Source organism: Thamnophis sirtalis, unplaced genomic scaffold (genome assembly GCF_051295495.1).
Source record: "Thamnophis sirtalis isolate CommonGarterSnake01/CBP01778 unplaced genomic scaffold, rThaSir2_p1.2 scaffold_2, whole genome shotgun sequence".
Classification (NCBI taxonomy): Eukaryota; Metazoa; Chordata; class Lepidosauria; order Squamata; family Natricidae; genus Thamnophis; species Thamnophis sirtalis.
The window spans coordinates 157,869,771-157,889,367 of record NW_028261382.1 but is presented as its reverse complement, the minus strand read 5'-3'; positions in this window follow the sequence as shown (position 1 = coordinate 157,889,367).

The window sequence follows — 19,597 nt, the reverse complement described above, 5'->3', positions numbered from 1 at the left end:
TTTTACTGTGGGCACACTGGCACACTTAAAAATGAAATTCTGTTGACTGCTCTCAAAACTGAAGACATACATAACACACATATAGACATGTGGGACTGAACATGCATTGCCACACTTTTGATGTATATGCCATGATTTCTTTATCAACCATATAAGGTGTAGATCTTACATTTTAATGCCATGTTATGTGTTTTGTTATTTTGATGTGAAGTCCTGTTTGCTGCTAATTAACTCCTGTCCATAAGAAAGGGCAAAGGTAGGGATTATAGTTAGCCACTTTAAAGAAGCTGAGAATTGAGAAAGTAAATGAAGCCCCAGGTAAAATTATCCTTGTCACTCTGAAGACCTCTGTTAGATTTAAAAAAAAAAAAACCTTTAAGGATGTGATAAACCTCATCAGCCAGTTAAAGTCAATACTAGAGAACTCACTCTATTATTCAGTATTATTACTATCCTGGAAATAAGGGACTGAAGTTACAATATTGTATATTTCAAACTCAACATTGGTTTGCCATGAGAACAGTTTGAGAAAAGCCTATTAGAGGAATATTGAAGGTTATCCTCCTCCTCCTCCTCCTCCCCCCCCCTCCTCCTCCTCCTCCTCCTCCTTCTTTCAATAAATGACTGTTTTTTGGAAGGGCAAAGAAGCAGATAAATCCACAGCCTATAGAAATCCTATAGGTTTGTAGTTATATTTGCTTCAAGATATCTTTTCTGGTTAATAACCACAATGAAAATGTATGATGAACAGAAAAATCAATAAAACTGAAGTGCTTTAGAAAGTTTGCTTTCTTTGCCTTAACCAAGTAAGGCCAAAAATAAAAAAGGAAAATGACTTCACCTTTCTATTATTTGAGAAACAGCAGGAAAGCTGAAGTGTGGCATCTTGGAAGTGAATTTGAAGAGACTTAAGCGGTTTTAAGATTATACCCTCTTACCCACTGTACTTACTTACACTTACTTAGAGTTGTGTTACAATCACTTTTTTTTAAAAAAAAAGGTTCTCCTTCTTCTCACATATACTTAACAAGAAAGATATCCCATGGCTCAGATTTCATTAAATATTTTTTATCTTCACAGCCATAAAACATTAAAGAAAAAATAAATAAATGCATATTTTTGGTCAAGATACCCACAATATAAAATATTGAAGAGGTTATTTGTTTCCTTGTAATTGTTCTGAGAAGCAGCACTCCATTCTTTGACATACTTGAAGGAAAGCTATTCTGAGCTCTCTCCCAAGAGTGTATAACTTTGTGATTAAGCCGGTATCATGTTCATGCTAACCATGCAGAGTGCTTCCTACACTCATATGTAGGGTCATAAACAAAACTAGTGCCAACACTAGATGTTGATTTCAACAGAGCAAAGTGAATTAATGGCACTAACGTAATCTTCTATCACCTGGCATATGTTCACACATTCAGAAATGCATTTGTGCCCCCAAGTGTGTTTACAGGGTTTTTTTTATCTTTTGCTGCACAATATTGTAAGCATTGTCAGCATTTCAGAAACATCATTTCTTTAAATTATTATTCTAGATATCCTCTTTGGCTAGCATCTATCCAATAGTCTCTGGAATGTGTACTTTAACATGTGAAGCATTTTTGTTGTAATGAACCTCATTGAATATTTTGGTCATCATAAATATAAATAAATCTCGGCTATTAATTCTTTTCTGATATAATTTGATCTGAGACTTTTTTCATTGTACAAAAGGATAAACAGTAATCAGAGTTCACTGCTTAGGCAATTCCTCCCCATGGTTAAAAAAAAAGAGGCAGTCATGAGGCTTTTTGTCACTTGTATGTAGACATAGTTCAAACTTAAGTTTTTTTTTTTCTGTCATGGCCTCACAAATTTCCCATTGTTTTCTCAGCTCATTAAGCAGGTTTAAAAATGAGAAAACAGATTTAAAAGAGTTTTACGGGACTGGAGGCTAAAACATACAAAAAAGGGTGGCAAGAATTGGGTATGCCTAATTTAATGAAAAGAAGGACTGGGAGCAGTGGTGGGCTGCTTCATGGTTGAACCCTTAGCTGTGATTCCGGTCACCTGCCATTGTGCTATGCTTTCCATACATAACTAACTTTCTGGCTCGTTCCCCCCACCCACGCTGCCCAGCTGAGTTCCGCACCACCCCTGCTGTACTCACCGAAGTGTCGGAGTTGATTAGCGGCATGTTTGAAGCTCTGTTTCAGTCCCAAAGGGGCCCATGTGAGCAAATTGGGCATGCCAGTATACATGCGCTCACAACCAATGAAGCCACTGTGAATATAATTGTAGCCCACTCTGACTAGGAGTAACATGACAGCAGTGTTCCATTATCTAAGGAGTTGTCCCAAAGAAGGAGGGGGTCAACCTATTCTCCAAGGCACCTGAAAGCAGGATAAGAAACAATGGATGGAAACTAATCAAGGAGAGAAGCAACCTAGAACTAAGGAGAAATCTCTTGATAGTTAGACCAATTCAACAGTGGAACAATTTTCCCCCAAAATTTGCAGGTGCTCCAACACTAGAGGTTTTTAAGAAGCGATGTGTGAAATAGTATAGGTTTCCTGCTTGAGCAGGAGGTTGGACTAGAAGATCTCCAAGGTCCCTTCCAACTCTTTATTCTGTCATTATTTCAGATACGGTTGATGCTAGATACACTTCAGATTTGTTTATTTAATTAAAATAAACAACATGAGATTTAATAGGGAAAGTCATGTGTGGAACCTGATGGTACATGTCAACAAACAATATTATTGTCCAATATTTGCCTACTCCTGATTTAGCAACAGTAAACTTATTTCATTATATTAGAGAAAGGGCAAACTTGCATTACTCAACATAAAAGGTGGATGTATTGTTCAATGGCAGGACAGAAATTGTGCACCTGCTAGTTCCAGGATCAACCTAGCAATTTCATGCAGAACTCAAGCTCTAGAATCATTGCCAGTTCAGGACAACCATATTGAACTAGCCAGATGGACTCATGATCTGATTCAGCACAGAGCAATTTTCTATATTTCTGCACAACAGTGTTGAATGGATTTCCCAGGAAGGATATGGCTAAAAGAGAAGAGCCAACCAATTGTACAGGCCATCCTCAACTTACAACCATAATTGAGTCCAACATTTCTGTTGCTAAGTGAGACATTTCTTAATTGAGTTTTGCCCCATTTTGTGATTTTCTTGCCACAGCTGTTAAATGAAGCACTGCAGTTGTGAAGTTAGTAACACAGTTCTTAAATGAATGTGGCTTCCCCATTGACTTTGTCAGTTAGAAGTTTGTAAAATGTGATAACATAGCAACTAACTAACAACAACAACAATGTTTTTTTTTTAAAAAAAAGAGCTGATGGGAACAAGACAGACACCAGTTTTTTATTATGAGAAAAGTGATTCATTGTACACATAGCAAAAAAATGTGATAACATGATCCTAGAATACTGTAACAATCATAAATATGAGTCACTTGAAAAGTTTCTGAATTTTGATCATGTGCTGCAAAGGTCATGTGTGAAAAACAATCATAAACCACTTTTTTCAGTGCCATTGTAACTGCAAATGATCACTAAATGAACTGTTGTAAGTTGGTGACTAACTATGTAAGAGCAATTGTCCTTAAAAAATAAACTGTAATACTATTAGACAGATATAGAAATTCACTTCACCAGTGTGTTTTTAAGTCCACATCTACAGCACATATCAGAAAGAGCAATGCTGTTAATGTTTATACATCATTCTTCATACAATCAATGAAACCCTGGGAGAATCTCATTTTGCCAGATGCTCTGAACAAAAATCAGTGTCATCCCCTATAGAGGCAGTAGAAGAAGCTGGACCATGAAGTTGCCATGAGTATGATTCATTAGAATGCATGATGGGCAACCTCCTGGTAGTGATCTGTTAAGCTAGAAAATGACCAATGACAACATTAACAATTATTGGATTTTTGTTTTTGTAAGAGACACTCATCTAAATAAAACCCGACAGCTAATAAGAGTGTTTTCTGACCCTTAGATTTAGTTTGTCAGAATTTCATATCCTTGTCCCTTGAAATGATAAGTAGTCAGCAGAGAGCATCATAATTATGCTGATGAGATTTTTACACCAGCTGCCAGTAATTTAAGGCACACACATTCTTCGCACTGCAGGTTTAAGCAAACACATTACCTTTGCAGGAGGATGTAGCTTCTGTAGTATGCTAAGCACTTGTTTACACAATCTTTTTTATTTAAGGCAACTGAGTTTAGCAGATTTTTTTTACCCACACTGCCTTTCTTTATACAGGTTTTGACCTGTGCCCTTATAAGCAGCAACCTGTGAAGGAAATTGTTCAAGTGAACTCTGCTTAATATAGGAATGTATTTGAGTAGGGCAAGGATGATTCTTTGGTAACTAAGGGCCATTCCTTACATTTGGCATAAGTGCAACTGTCAGTCCTGTCCCAGCTTAGGCTTGAGGAAAGAAAGACCCTCAACTCCATTCATACACAAAATGTATTCTTTTACAAGAGCCAAGCTACATCTGAATATTCCCATGTAAACTCTGTGATTTTCCCTTGTCCCACTTAGTCATTTGGTCAATGTTCAGTAGTATTCAAGTGAGGTGTTTGGTAACAGTCCTAAAAATTTGGTGCCTCTTTGGTGGGTGTATGAATTCCATTCTCACAACTGTGACCTTGGATCCCTCAACCATTGTCTCTAGTTGGCACTTCTGGTTCATGTCATCCCTCTCCCAGCCTTCTCCCCATTCCCTCCTCTGCCCTTTTATGGCAGGATGCCATCAATGTAAGTGAAACTGAAGCATTATGATGGCAGATCTGATAGTAGCACTATAAGGGTGATCGTAAAAATAGCTGTAGGTCACATGTTGGTTCTTCTGGGGGAGGGGAAGATTGGTGCTTTTTAAACGTTTTTAAAACTTATATATAGCTTATGCTTAATACCATACCAGCAACATACATAAAAGGCTGACATACAAAAAATGACTCTGACCTACTCAACATTTTAGCAGACCAAAATTACCTAATCGAGGTAACCTAGATTACAATTAGCAACTCTTCCTGATTGCTAGTCAGAGTAAAATCTAAAATCTTTAGAATTATGGAAAATATCTGCATATTCAGTTTAGGAATGTCAGAATATGGGATCCTTCCTCCAATAAGTTAGAGTAATTGGACTGTTTTAAAGAAAAAGAGACAAAAATGGCAAATACTCTGTAACTATCCTGAATATTTAAGACATATAAGGTTAAATGTCATTTTGTTAGAGAAATTCCCTTATGAGTGAATTTGGTAATCTATTAAATATATTACAAATGACTCTCATTAAGAAAATCTTGCTCCCATTTGAATATCTCTGAAAATAATCTGAAAGTCCACTGACATTTTCCATTGGGAAGTTAAAAAGGCTATATTATGATCACTTTTCTTAATTTGATTTTCTCTAGAAATGATGGGCAAACACCTTAAGAAGTCTTGGCCAACATGTTTATTTGGGATTATGGATATTGTAAAGTAAAATATCTGAAAGGGGATAACCTTGAAAAAATGAAACACTTTTTAAATTTCCATATTTACATTTTACATTTACATATTACTAATAAACAATGAATATGTTCCTTAGTCAGCTTCTGTGTTGTTTTCAAATACCTGCTTTTGAGGAAAAATTGTTTGTACGTATTATTTATGCAAATGTGTGTGTGTGAACACACATACTATTTTTCCTCACAAGCATTTGAAAAGAACTTAGAAGTTAAATGGGAAACATATTCATTCTTTTTCACAATGTAAATTAAGTACATTTTGTTGTCTTGAAATGTTCTACATTATTAGAGCAATTTACATTTAGACCTTGATAAGAAAAGGTCTAGAATATAGAAAGAAAAAAAAAACATCTTAAAAATTGATGACAGATAACTACCGTACCTTTATAGTTTATTTCTGAACTGCAAGTTAGGAGATAAGTTAGGTGCTCTTCAAACAAGCCAAAGAATATATTTTTTAACAGATCAAGTCAACCACTGGTTCATCATCCAAATAAATATTGTTCCTCTGAGGATATTTGTTAATAATGTACAAGATTCAGTGAACTGGCAAGACTTGAAAAACTACCCCTAGTCTCAGTGCTCTTCAAACATATTGGTTGAGCCAAATCATATATTTCCCAAAGCTCTGTGTGAAACTTTGGAAATAAAAACAGAACATATTTCAGAACCCATGTGGCACAGTGGCTATGATGTTGATAGACTAGAACAGAAGAGATCCACATTCAATTCTACTGTCAGATATGAATGTTCACTGGAGGATAAGGGCCAGTCACTTTACCTCAGGAAACTTGTTTGAGAAAAAAAGGAAGGATTGCTATATATTTCACTCTAGTATGCTCTTTTAGGAAGGACTCACTGGAGAAGAGCCTAATGCTGGGAAACATTAAGGGCAAAAGAAGAAGGGGATGACAGAGAATGAGATGCCTGGATGGAGTCGTTGAAGCAGTCACTGTGAGCTTAAATGGACTCCGGGGTATGGTAGAGGACAAGAAAGTCTGGAGGAATGTTGTCCATGGGGTCATGATGGGTCAGACACAACTTCACAACTAACTAACAACAACAACAATGTTTTTTTGTTTTTTTTAAAGAGCTGATGGGAACAAGACAGAGACCAGTTTTTTATTATGAGAAAAGTGATTCATTGTACAAATACGTACACTAGATATTTATTTGCTAAAGACCGGGATTTCATCTTTATGACACTTTAAATTTTATCCATTTAAGGTGTTGGCTTTTCTACCTTATTTTAGCATCTTCTACTTAGAATTCAGTTTTTAACCTGGAAACTTTATTTCTATTAACATCTTTCTCCCTGAATATATTCTTCATGTCCCCCTTCCTGTTTGTTTGTTTGTTTTTTGTGTTTGCTTATTATTTTATTTATAAATTTTATGATTGTACCCTTGGATATGACTGTGAGACGCTAACAATGGTTAAAAATAATATTACAATTAAAATAAGATTATAACTATTTTTACCACTACTTGATTATTTTTGTCAACAATTTTCAAGCTATTTTATTGTTTTGCAATTTAGCTCTTACACTTTTGTTCCTTTTATCATCTTTTATGTCCCCCCCTCACACACACACACTGCTTTCCTTTTCTCAAGACTAATTTATTATTATTCTTCCTACTCCTTCCTTTAGGTTTGGTTGGCCCTCACAATAAAACAGCAATTACTCTGCTTTTGTCAATATCAATCGTTCCCCCCCCCTTATCTCTCTCAGCCTTCACCCCTTCTTTCAATAGTATACACAGGAACTTTTCCAGAAGAATGCCAGAGTTTTCTTTTGTTGCTGTCTTTCTTGTTCCTGCTCTTCATAGATTTTACAAGTGCAGTTTTGTGGGAGTTTCTAATAGATGGCTAATGGTTTTGAGAAGACTCAGACACAGTTGTCCACTGATAGCCACCTTGAACTTCTGGAGGAAGGGAAAATGTAAATTAAGTAAATGAATAAGAGATATTTGTTGCAATTCTGCTCTTTGTTAATTTACAAGGCCAGAATTTTTTCCTGCAGTTTTCCAATATTGTTTTAATTATATCATCAAGGAGACAAAACAATGGCTGCAGCAACACTCAACATACAAAGATACCAACAATTAATGACACATATTTTAATTCTGTTTTTAAAACTTATCTACTTCCAGAATAATGATAACATTATTCCAAAGGTCAGGTATCTATTTGATTTTCCTCCAGCTGTTTAAAGACACACAAAACATGGGAAATCACCCTATTTTCTCAAAGCACCATGATGACCTTAATCTATGTTCTTCCTTTTATGCATGATAGGAAAATAAAATATAGAAACTGAAACCCTAAACACACCATTCACATGTATGCATGCACAGACATACTTTTCAGAAAGAGAATTGTGGATTCAGTCTTGGGACCCAGGACTATCTCTTTGCTTCATAGAAGTAATTCCATCTCCCATCCATGTTATGAATAAAAGTTGCAATTGAAAGCAAACTCTGCTTTCAAGTTTTATGGTGCTTTGTTATGATCAACAGTAGATTAAAACACTAGAGTTTTTCTCCAAATACTTCAAGAATTTGAAGTAGGGGGCATGTATCTTACTTTGGGTCTCTGGTCAATAGGGTGGTTGTTGTTTTCACTAAACACAGCCACTACACATAGTAGTATAAGAACCTTTTTTCTTGTAATGATCATTAGACCACACAGTATTTCTCTATCTAAGAGAGAGAAAACAAGAATATGAAGATAACATGTTCATGAAGAAAGAGGAAACAAGAACAAGAACTTGGGATATTGCAGGTATATGTGATGCTTCCTTACCCTTCCAAATTCTGTGAAGAATTCATACCCCCCTTTCACATTTGATTTGCTTTAAATTTGCCCCCCACCATCATAAACAGCTGAATTCAAAATAGAAGGAATAATTTGCTAACAAGTTTTGAATAGAATCTAGGCGCACCCTAATGATTTAGAAAAAAGTATTCAGTTGTTTCTGCAGAGATGATATCTTTGAATTGATTTAGAAAAAATAATGTAATTTAAATGTGTTCCTTATACAGTCTAAAGTGTAAAATCATAAAACAATGCTAGGTAACTAAGCACAATAAAAATATATGTAAACTGAGGAGTTGTTGAGAAAGGCACAGCAACCTATTTTACAAGTTTGCAGCTAGAATCTCCGCCAGTTTACTGCTCCTTATTCTGTGGTACTCTTTGATGTGAAAGGAAAGTACCACAACAGTACCACTGGCCCTATATACAATGTTATGCAATTTTCTGTCACTATTAACTGATGTCCAGAAGGTGTATATACACATTCACATTACAAGAAACACCCAATAAAAGTATATTTTCTTCTTTTTTTCTTCCTGCTATCAGATGATACCTCTTCCCCTCAGGTTCTTTCCAATTGTGGAATAACAGAATAACAGAGTTGAAAGGTACCTTGGTCAATCAGGAAATCCTACACCTTTTCACACAAGTTATCCAATCTCTTCTTAAAAACTCCAATGTTGCAGCACCCACAACCTCTGGAGGCAAGACTGCCACTGGTTAATTGTTTTAACTGTCAGGAAATTTCTCTTCAGTTCTAGGTTGCTTCTCTTGATTAGTTTCCATCCATTTCTTTTTGTTTGCCTTTAGGTGCTTTTGATAATAGGGTGACCCCTCCTCTTCTTTGTAGCAGCTCCTTAAAGATCAATAACTCTTCAAGATTCAACCAAGTTATCAGTTACCTTATTATTACATTTTTAAAAATAAGTTATTTTGAGTTTGCTACCTAATAACATTCAGATCTTTCATGTGGATTACACTTTAATTCAAGAAGTTGCAGGATTTCAAGAGAACTAGATCTTGTACTGGGAATCTAATATGAACAGGTATGTGGTTTAGATTTACTTTACAGTGCACCTGCAGACATGTGAATTAACTACCCAGCTTTCATGTCTTCTGCCATTAGGATCATGGTTCCTGATAGTAGCTGCTGTTATCCCCATCCCCTTTTATAAACCATTTCCAATTTTATTTCATTTCTAGCACAATCTGTTCTGTTTACCTTACATTCTCCATTTTCTCTCTAGTTCCACCTAGGGATGGATTGTCCAGTTAACGACAAGGACAATTGTTTTTCTTCTCTTTTTTATACCCCTGTTACATGAACGTAATATTCTTGATAACAGATAATCAATAATTGTGGCGGTAATAAAAAAAAAACATTATACTATAGAATGGGGGTAGGCAACTTTTTTCAAACTCAGTGCAATCTCTATCTTTGGAACAGGGCACCAGAGATTTCACAATAGAAATTCTTCCACAAAGAAATAATTAGCACTGGAACAGAACTTCATATACAATATACAATATTAAATATACAATATACTAAGAAGAGTTAATCTGACTATTCCTAAATACAATAGTAGTTTTTTCCCCTGATAGTAAGAATTACAATATGATTACATTTCTCCACCAAGTCTAATATTTGTCGGCATGACAGGAGAGGTTATTGTGAAATAATGTAACAATTTTACCCTAGATTGCACATTCCTGGGAATCAAACAGTCTTAATGCAACTATATACATGATCAATAGAAGGCATAAACCATTATGTTCCCCAAAATAGTTTAAGATTTGATTCCAACTTCAAACTATTAGCCTCTAAGAAGCTCAAACTAGATATGGTCTATATACATTCAAGTTAATTAATATAACATTAACATCTATCTTTTTTTTTAACCTAACTCCAATCTTTGGAGACATTACCAAATATATTTTCTTCACTACAGCTGTGCAGCAATTACTGAAAAATGGAATTCACAAGAATCTATGATCTCCAATATCACTTTCCTAGGGGCATATTATCACCTATCAGCAGGTCTTCCCATAACTTTGTTCTCCATTGTCACCTACGGTATTGAAGTCAAAGTAATTCTCAAAATCTCTGTTGCATTTCGTCTATTTTTACCTCAGGCTACATTATGATTGGCTGAGTGCCTGGACAATGATGTCCAACTAGAAATATCTCTGAGGAACATTATCAGTAGTAAAAGTGAAATTGTGTTCCCATTGCAAGAGACCTCTTAACTGCTGTCAAGAGGCAATTTTTCATGCATAGAGTTTGAACGAAGAATTACTAATGGATCTCTGATTCATAAATAGAAGACTAAAAATGAAAGCAAGTTTTATATTTCTCATTTCTTCTGATAGATATGTAAACGTTGAAGATTGACATTCTTATAAAATATATATATTGCAGTCTTTAGGGTGCAAGGAAGCTAGTTCCAGCCCAAAGTACTTTTTTTTTAATTTTAGGAAAAGGAAAACTTGATTTTCCATTGAGATAGGGTGGTTTTCTCTTAGTGCCAATATCTTCTTTTTTCTAAGGCATGTCAGCATTCTACACATTGTGAATGACACTAGGAGGAAACAAAGCACAAATAAATAGAATATTTCAACAATACAAATTTAGATCAAAGAATGGGAACAGAGAATGGCATTTTCTAATTAACAATCATGAATGTATATGTTTACAAAGAAAATGATATTGTTTACAGTGATAGAAGACAAAAAGTGATATCCTGTATTATTGACAGTTAATTCCATAATAGAATGATAGGACTGGAAGGGACCTTGGAAGACTTCTAGTCAACCCCCTACAAGGCAGGAGACCTTATTGCATCCTGGACAATTGGTTGTCCAATCTTTTCTTGAAGACCTCTCACAATGAAGCACTCACAATTCTGGGAGGCAAGCTTTTCCATTGCTTAATTGTTCTTACTGTCAGGAATTTTTTCCTTAGTTCCAGATTGGATCTCTCAACCATTGCTTCTCGTCCTATTCTCAGGTCATCATAATATTTCTGTTTGTTAGGCTAGACAAACCTGGATCCCTTAATTGTTCAATATATGGTTTAGGCTCTATCTCCTTATCATCTTTGTTGTGGTTCTCTGCACTCTTTCTAGGGTCCCAGCACCTTCTTTGTACTGTGGCAACGAGAACTGGATACAGTATTCCAAGTTTGGCCTCACTAGCTACCATATTTTTCAGACTATAAGATGCACTATTAGTATAAGATGCACCATGATTTTAAAGAGGTAAATTTAAAAAAAAAAAGTTTTTGCAGTCTGCAAGTCTTCCAAATCCTCTGCACGCCTCGTTTTTTGAGGGAAAAAGGTCATGCAGAGGTTTGGGAGGCCTGTAGAGTGCTCCTGGGGGCTGGGCGGGGGATGAGCAAAAATGGCCTGTTTATTGCTCGTTTTTGCCTTCCCCAGGCCCCAGAGCACTTAGCAAGCTTCCCAAACCTTCTGCACACCCATTTTTGCAAAGGGGGGCAGGGTTTTGGTAGGACAAAAATGCTGTATTCAGTGTATAGGACACACCCAGATTTTCACTCTCTTTTTTGGGGGGAGGGGGGGTAAAAGATGCATCTTATAGTCTGAAAAATATGGTAGTTATAGAGTGGTACTCTTACTTCTCATGATCTTGATCCTATATCTCTGTTGATGCAGTCCAATAAAGAATCTTCAGGCACCCCACTTCATGCTTCCCTCTCGGTTAAGGACTATATGCTGAATGCAGTTGGTCAGCCAACTGTGAATCCATCTGGTGGGGGTACTGTCCAAGTCACATTGTTCTAAGTTACATTTCTTAATCTTACCAAGAAATAGGCTGTGGCCTACTTTGTCTACTTTGTGTTACTGAAATCCAAGTAAACTATATCCACATTTCCTTGGTTCACTAATTTAGTCAATTTACCAAAGAAGGCAATAAGGTTAGTCTGGTATGATTTTTAATGATCATACCAAGCAATCATTTTGCTGCTTCCAGTGATTCCAGTGATTGTTCATTTCTAGCAGTTCACAAATCTTCTGTTTGATTATATTTTCAAGGATTTTTGCAGATGCTGATGTCAAGCTGATTGTTCTCTAGTTTCCTATATACACATTTTCCTCTTCTTGACGATTGGAATCACATCAGCTCTTTTCCAATCCCCTGGCAGTTCTCATGTGCTGCAGGAACTCTGAAAGATTTTGTTCAGTGGTTCTAAGATCACATCTGCCAGCTCATTCAGTAACTCCCTGATGATGATGATGATGATGATGATGATGATGATGATGATGATGATGATAATGATGTTATCCATTGAGTCATGTCCAATTCTATGAGCCAGGTCTTTCCACATCTTCCAATCTTTCACTACTTCTTTGAATTGTTCTATGCTTTGATGGTATCCAGCTACCATAATCTTAGGCAGCGTGGGTTTTTTTTATTTCTAACTCTTCCATACTTAATTGCTTTTTCCAGTCCATGCCCCAAAATGACTGTCCAAAATAAGCGAACTCCCTCATATCAGTAATTAATAAAAAATTCTAAAGAATAAAAGACCAGGAACTGATCCCTGTGGAACCTTAATCCAAGTCACTTTCCTATTAGATGAAGAACTATCCTGGAGTACTCCTTGAATATAAAGTTTGAACCAGACACTGTATGTAGCTATGTAATTGTCACACAATCCACCCCACACTGTAAGTATGTCATGAGGTACTTTGTCAAATTCTCAGGATATGTAAAACACTAACATTCTTATGTGAAATTTGAATGCGTACCTCTTGCCATGGGAAGAAGCTAAGTAACTGACAAACATATCCACAATTGTGATCAGGACCCAAGCTTGTCTAACCCTATAAAAGTGGAAGCCAATATTTTTTTCACTCTTTGAAACAAGTACTTGCAAATGTCCTTTGTGTATAATTCCATTTGCACTCTATGCTGCAGATCACTTTGTACTCTGCAAGAACAATAACTTATGCAACAATGCTTTTCATTCTTTGCAACAATTTCTTCTTAAAGGGGGAAAGGAAAAAAAAACCACAACAATGTTAGTTCTTAATCCAGTCCACTCAAAAATTGAAATCCAATCCAATCAGAATGTAATATAGATATTTATTTTGGTACTAAATGTTCTCATGCCTCAATATGTAACAGTCTACCACAAGACTGGGGCTGAATGGAGTAATTTGGCAGCAACCACAGGTTTTTATTTCAGAATTGTGAGCTAATTTCCAAGGCCCCAGAAGTATTGTGACACATGCCAGAGGTAATGATCTAGGAAAATTGAAAAGTGTGATACTTATTAGGCAAATAAAGAAAGATATCTTTGCTCTGCATGAGTCATTACCAAAATGTTTGATAATGTACTTAGGCATCATCCAGTGACAGACTTTTAGCAAGGGACAATTAGAGGAATACAAATAGTGGAACAAACAGAGCTCATAATTGGATAAAAATAGGGATAGGTTCATTCTTGAGGAGAAACAATGAAAGTAAATCTGGCATGTTACAATTTCAACAGCATGGATCAAAGTTTTATTTGGATGTTGATGTGGATGAGAACTTAAATTGATCCTGAAATTTGCTCTGAATGTTAAACACTAAAAAGAGAGTTGTGGTTGTTCTTGTTTTCTAGTCCATTTATTCTTACATTTTTGTCCTTCATGGTTTCCACCCAAATCACCTCCTCGGAAGGTCTGTAAGCAAAGTAATTTCTCACTACCATTTATATAGTGTTTCTCTTCAGAGGAGCTCCTGGTAATGTGCACCAAAGGATTAATTATCTTGTTTATCTCCATACAAATCGCTGTGAGGTTAAGGCTAAAAAAGCAAAGTGACTTATCCAAAGTTATTCAGTGAATACCATGTCAACTTGCTCTCTTGCTGCCCCCATCCAATTTAGGAATATATCCAGTAAGCTATGCTGAATACGAGATCATTCAAGCACTTTCTCAAGGAAAGTTTCCTGTTCCTCCCATATTTCACATATAGATACAGGTAAAGCAGAGACTTTTCCTCCAACACTACCACCGCATTCAGAATCAATTATAGATCATTTTAACCTAAAAAGAAAAATAAAGCATGCCAGGAAATTAGCAGACCAATTCTCAAATAAAGCTTGTCTGCCTGGAATCCACACTGTACAGTATATCAGACATTAATACAACTGAGTGGGTCCAGAGGTATTTCACAAGGAGAGTACTCCACTCCTCTGCTCACAATATAATATCTTATGCTACCAGGCTCAAACTTTTGGGTTTGGACAACCTGAAACTGTGTCACCTAAGCATAGTGCACAAAATTGTCTGCTACAACATCCAACCTGTCAACGATTACTTCAGTTTCAATCTCAATAATACATTGGCAAACAATAGATGCAAACTCAAGGTGAACCACTTCAAACTTGATTGCAGAAAAATATGACTTCAGCAACAGAGTGGTCAATGCCTGGAATGTTCTACCTAACTCCGTTCTTACATCTTCAAACCCCCATAGCTTCAACCTTAAACTGTCTACCATGGACCTCACCCCATTCCTAGGGGGCGTGCATAAGCACACCAGCGTGCCTACCACCCCTGTCGTACTGTTCATTTATTTGTACTCATTTCCTTTGTTCATGGCCATGTTTATATTTATGCTGTTATCTTGTACATGTTTTGACTAAACAAATAAACAAATAAATTTAAAGATGGATTTGGTATAGCTTGGATACTGAAACAGAGCTAAATGTTGGCATTGGTTTCAATATGAAGAACCAGTAATATGGTTAATCCAGAATGGGAAGATTGTACTTTTGAGAATAGATTGGATGAAGAATGATATGAAAGTAGTCAAGTTGTATCTCCCAAACTTTTCACAACTCCATCCCCAAATTCCACTCTGTTTCAAAGAAAGAAAAATATGAAGACCCACTTCATTCACTCACCTCCAAGATCCCAATAAAATCTGATTATATGAGCAGCCAAGGGATGCTAGCTGAATAATTTGAGACTCAAGGAAAACCAAGATAGTAAAAATGGAATGGAAAGCTTATACCTGTAGTAGGCTGGGTGGAATCCTGCAAGAAGAACTTCTAAACATGTTATGACTTGCTGTAGTTGTTCTTTACATTTAGAAATTGGCAGTGGACTTTTTAATAAAATTGTTGAAGATAATTGGAAATTAGTGCTATATTGAATCATATTAAGGACATAGAGAGATGCTATGTATATTATTGTTGTAATCTTTTAATTGATTTAATAACAGGTTTTGCCTTCTTGTCTACTTCTACACTGTGATGTTTTTTCTAATGAAATGAAAAGTTTACCATTTAAAAGATTAAGAGAAAGAGTTTGCAGAAATATAAGGATGTATTGACCTCACAATTTACATAAACTGTTTGTAGGAGTGAGGAGCCGAATATACATATACATTAAGAAAATTTCCATTCTCACAGGTCTTCAAGCCTGTTGATTCTTCTTTTATGAGCATAAAACAGGTTTACTCTAGAGGCTATCTTGAGAGTATTCTCTGCCCCATAACACACAATTAATTTTTTGTATTGACATTAAAATTTATGACTCACAGAGGAAAATATCTCAAAAGAGTTTTGGGAGGATTTTTTGAAGGAGAAAGAGAACATTTGTAGAATGAATGGAGAGTAGTGAACTGTTACATATTTAGTTATGAGAAGTTGATAAGGAATGTATTTGTGTGACTTTCCTTTCTTTTGTCGAACAATTCCCAAATGTGTCAGTACCTCCCCTCCCACCGCCCACACACACACTCACTGCAGCAACCCCCTCCCATCTCTTGTCACTCCATAGTACATATCCACCTGCTTTCAAAAGTCATTTGAACATTTTGCCACTGACTTTGCTTATGGGAAACCAGCAGGAAGTCGCAAATTGAGATCCTTGCTTAACAATGTATGATTCTTATTTAATAATGTAACAGGGATTGCTTGGATTGCTGTTATTAAGCAATGTGGTCACATGACATTACACTTTATGACATCATTTAAGTGACAGGAATGCCAGGTGCAATTATCATCATTAAATTAGTACTACCTGTATTGCTTCAACTTTCACCTCTCCCATGCTACCTTTCTGCCCCTGCTGCATTCAGAGTCCAGAGGTGGTATTCAGAAGGTTCTGACTAGTTCTGGAGAAGTGGTAGCAGAACCTTTGAGTAGTTAAGAGAACCAGTAAATACAAACTCTGACTGGCCCTGCCCCCATCTATTCTCTGCCTCCCAGTCCCAGCTGATTGGGAGGAAATGGAGATTTTATAGTATCTTTCCCCTGCCACGCCCACCAAGCCGCGTCCATCAAGCCATGCCAAGCTCACCATACCTCGCCACCCCCCACCAAGCCACCCCCTCAGAACCAGTAGTAAAAAAATTGAATCCCACTACTGATGGAGTTCTAGATGGGCAAAGTGCAGTCTTTTGCTAACCGAGGAGTAATCTTTCTTCTTTATCTTAAAGGTTTATCTTTTATTTATTTTCTCTCTTTATATTGCCTCTTTCTAGGCTGAACTTTTCCTTTACTATTTCTTATTTTCTTAACAATATCTCTAGGCAAAACTTCTAAAATTTCTTCCACCACTTTCTGTATGTGTGTATGCAAAACAGTACATTTGTGCACCCATAGCTTTCAAGATCTTTTCTAATTCTTCTGGGTTTTAGCTTGTTTCTCTATTCCTTAGACAGAGTTCGGGCTTTGCTAGAAAGTCATTATTCTGATTTCCTTCACTGATTCTAAACTCTGTAAGAAGAAATGTCTTAATGCTCCTCTTAATCTCTGTTTACCTTAGAATCTCTGATGGTATAATTTCTTTTTCTAACTTCTAACTTCTTCCAGTTATAAACCCTCATCCAAACTCTGTATTTTGCCTGGCAGCTTCTTGCTTGTTTACATTAAGATATTATCTCCTTTACTTATTACTTATTTCTCAGCTGAGAAATCTCCAACTGAGATGCAGTATAAATGTATCTATCTTTCATTAATTCCTCTTATCTCCTGTTTTAATTTCTTAAAGATTATATATATAATATATAATATTTCTTCTGTCACCATATATATGCATATTTCTCTATAACTTATCAGCCTGCCTTGTTCTTCCAAGTTCCATGAAATCTCAAAAATATGATAGAAAGAGAGTCCTCTTTAGAAGAGAAAGAAAATGTTTGGGAAACTGCAAAGGTGGTTTCATTCTTACAAGATGCCCGAGCTTCTGTTGAAACTGACTAACAGCATAACAATCTTATTTTAAAAGTTCATGTTTTATTGATAGCAGTTTCCCTAAGAAGGGAATGATTGCATATCTGAGAATGCTTTTATCATCTTATTTTCCTGCAAATTTGATTAGAAAGGGAAACCACATTGGTCAAGGTGTCTTATATCTTTCCCAGTTGAATTTAGACATCCTGAACCATCACCCAATGATTCTCCACTATGGCACACTAAAGACAATAGATAAGTGCTGGAGTAATATATGTTTACGCCAAATATGTTTTAATACAGGGGAAAATAGTACATAATTTACATAACTCAGAATTTCATTCACACTTTTTAACGGGAGGGGGAGGGGAAGGAAATGGAAACTCTCTAGTTTAATTAAACCAGCTCATTTTTAATTAAGCCATAGGACATAACAAGCCATAAAGTATTTTGTCTTCCTTCATTACTACTATTTGGCAGCTGACTGAGATGGAGAATAAGCCACCCCATATATAAACTGGAAAGCATTAGGAAAACTTCAAGAATCACTCTGGAGAGTGTTATCACTGCTGTAAACTACATACACTTACAGAGATGCTTAATTAAAGGTGTGCAGAAATGCCACTCATTCTTGCATATTCTTTTCATTTACAAAAAAAATAGCTACATACCTACACATTTCTTCTGTCACCATAAAGAACTGCATTCTGCATTAAAAAGAATTTTCAACTGACATCCTATAGCTCAGTCTTCAGTGGGAACTGGAGAGAAATAAAGTTTATTGACTAAGCCGTCTAAACAATAACAACCATCATATATTGTAGTTCTGCAAGATAAAGCATATTGTTTCCTAGTGTTTGTAGTTCTTTTTTTTTGTCAATGCTCAATATCTATTAAATCAGTGTTTTTCATTCTTGGCAATTCATAGATGTGTGGACCAAATCCCAGAAGCCCATAGCCCAGAATTTCACTTGGTCATTGATGAGAATTTGGGGACATGAAGTTCACACAACTTGCTCAGGTTAGTAAACACTGTATATTATATGGAGTTATAGCATAAAGGTCCTAAGCATATAAGATCATAAGAAGGCTGGGCAGCAAAGAATTGAGGCCTTTGAACTATGGTGCTGGAGAAGACTCCTGTGAGTCCCTTGGACTGCAAGATGATCAAACCGGTCAGTCCTAGAGGAGATCAACCCTGACTACTCTTTAGAAGGCTAGATGCTGAAGATGAAACTTAAATACTGTGGCCACCTAATGAGAAGGAAGGACTCACTGGAGAATATCCTAATGCTGGGAAAGATTGAGGGAAAAAGAAGAAGGGAACAACAGAGAATGAGGTGGCTGGATGGAGTCACTGAAGCAATAGGTGTGAACTTAAATGGACTTCAGAGGATGGTAGAGGACAGGAAGGTATGTTGTCCAGGGGTCACGATGGGTTATACATGACTTCACAACTAACAACAACAACAACAAAGTCCTAAGTGCAACAACAAGGCTCTTATGGAGGTCAAACATGTCAGGATATGGCACAAGTATATAACTGAAGTCTCCTTCCTTTTCCGCCTAAATCACCCATATGTCACAAGTAAAAAAAAAAAAAACTGTGCAGCTTTGACCACATTGTCACAGCTGCTATCTTGATCACCTCCTGTAGATACCCCGATAAGTTGACTTCACGTGTTTATGTGTTTTCATACCAAAATTCATGCCTCTTTCATTAAACACAAAATACAGGAACATATATTAAAACAAAGAAAACATTTGCATCCCTTGTATTAGTAAAAACCAATTAACTACACAGTGGGATGTGAAACATTAGCATCCACCCTCACTCTCTATCAAATAAATTATCATACCATTTCTGAATATTATTACAAGATGGTTTCCTCTTCGTGCAGTATGTGAAGCACGGTTTTTGGCCAGGGTGTATCATAAAATCTGGCAGATGTATTTTTTGGCAAGCAGTAATTCAAACAGCAATACATTTTTATGGATAATTAGTTGATTGAATGGCCATGCGAGGTAGGTATCTCTTAATATTCATGA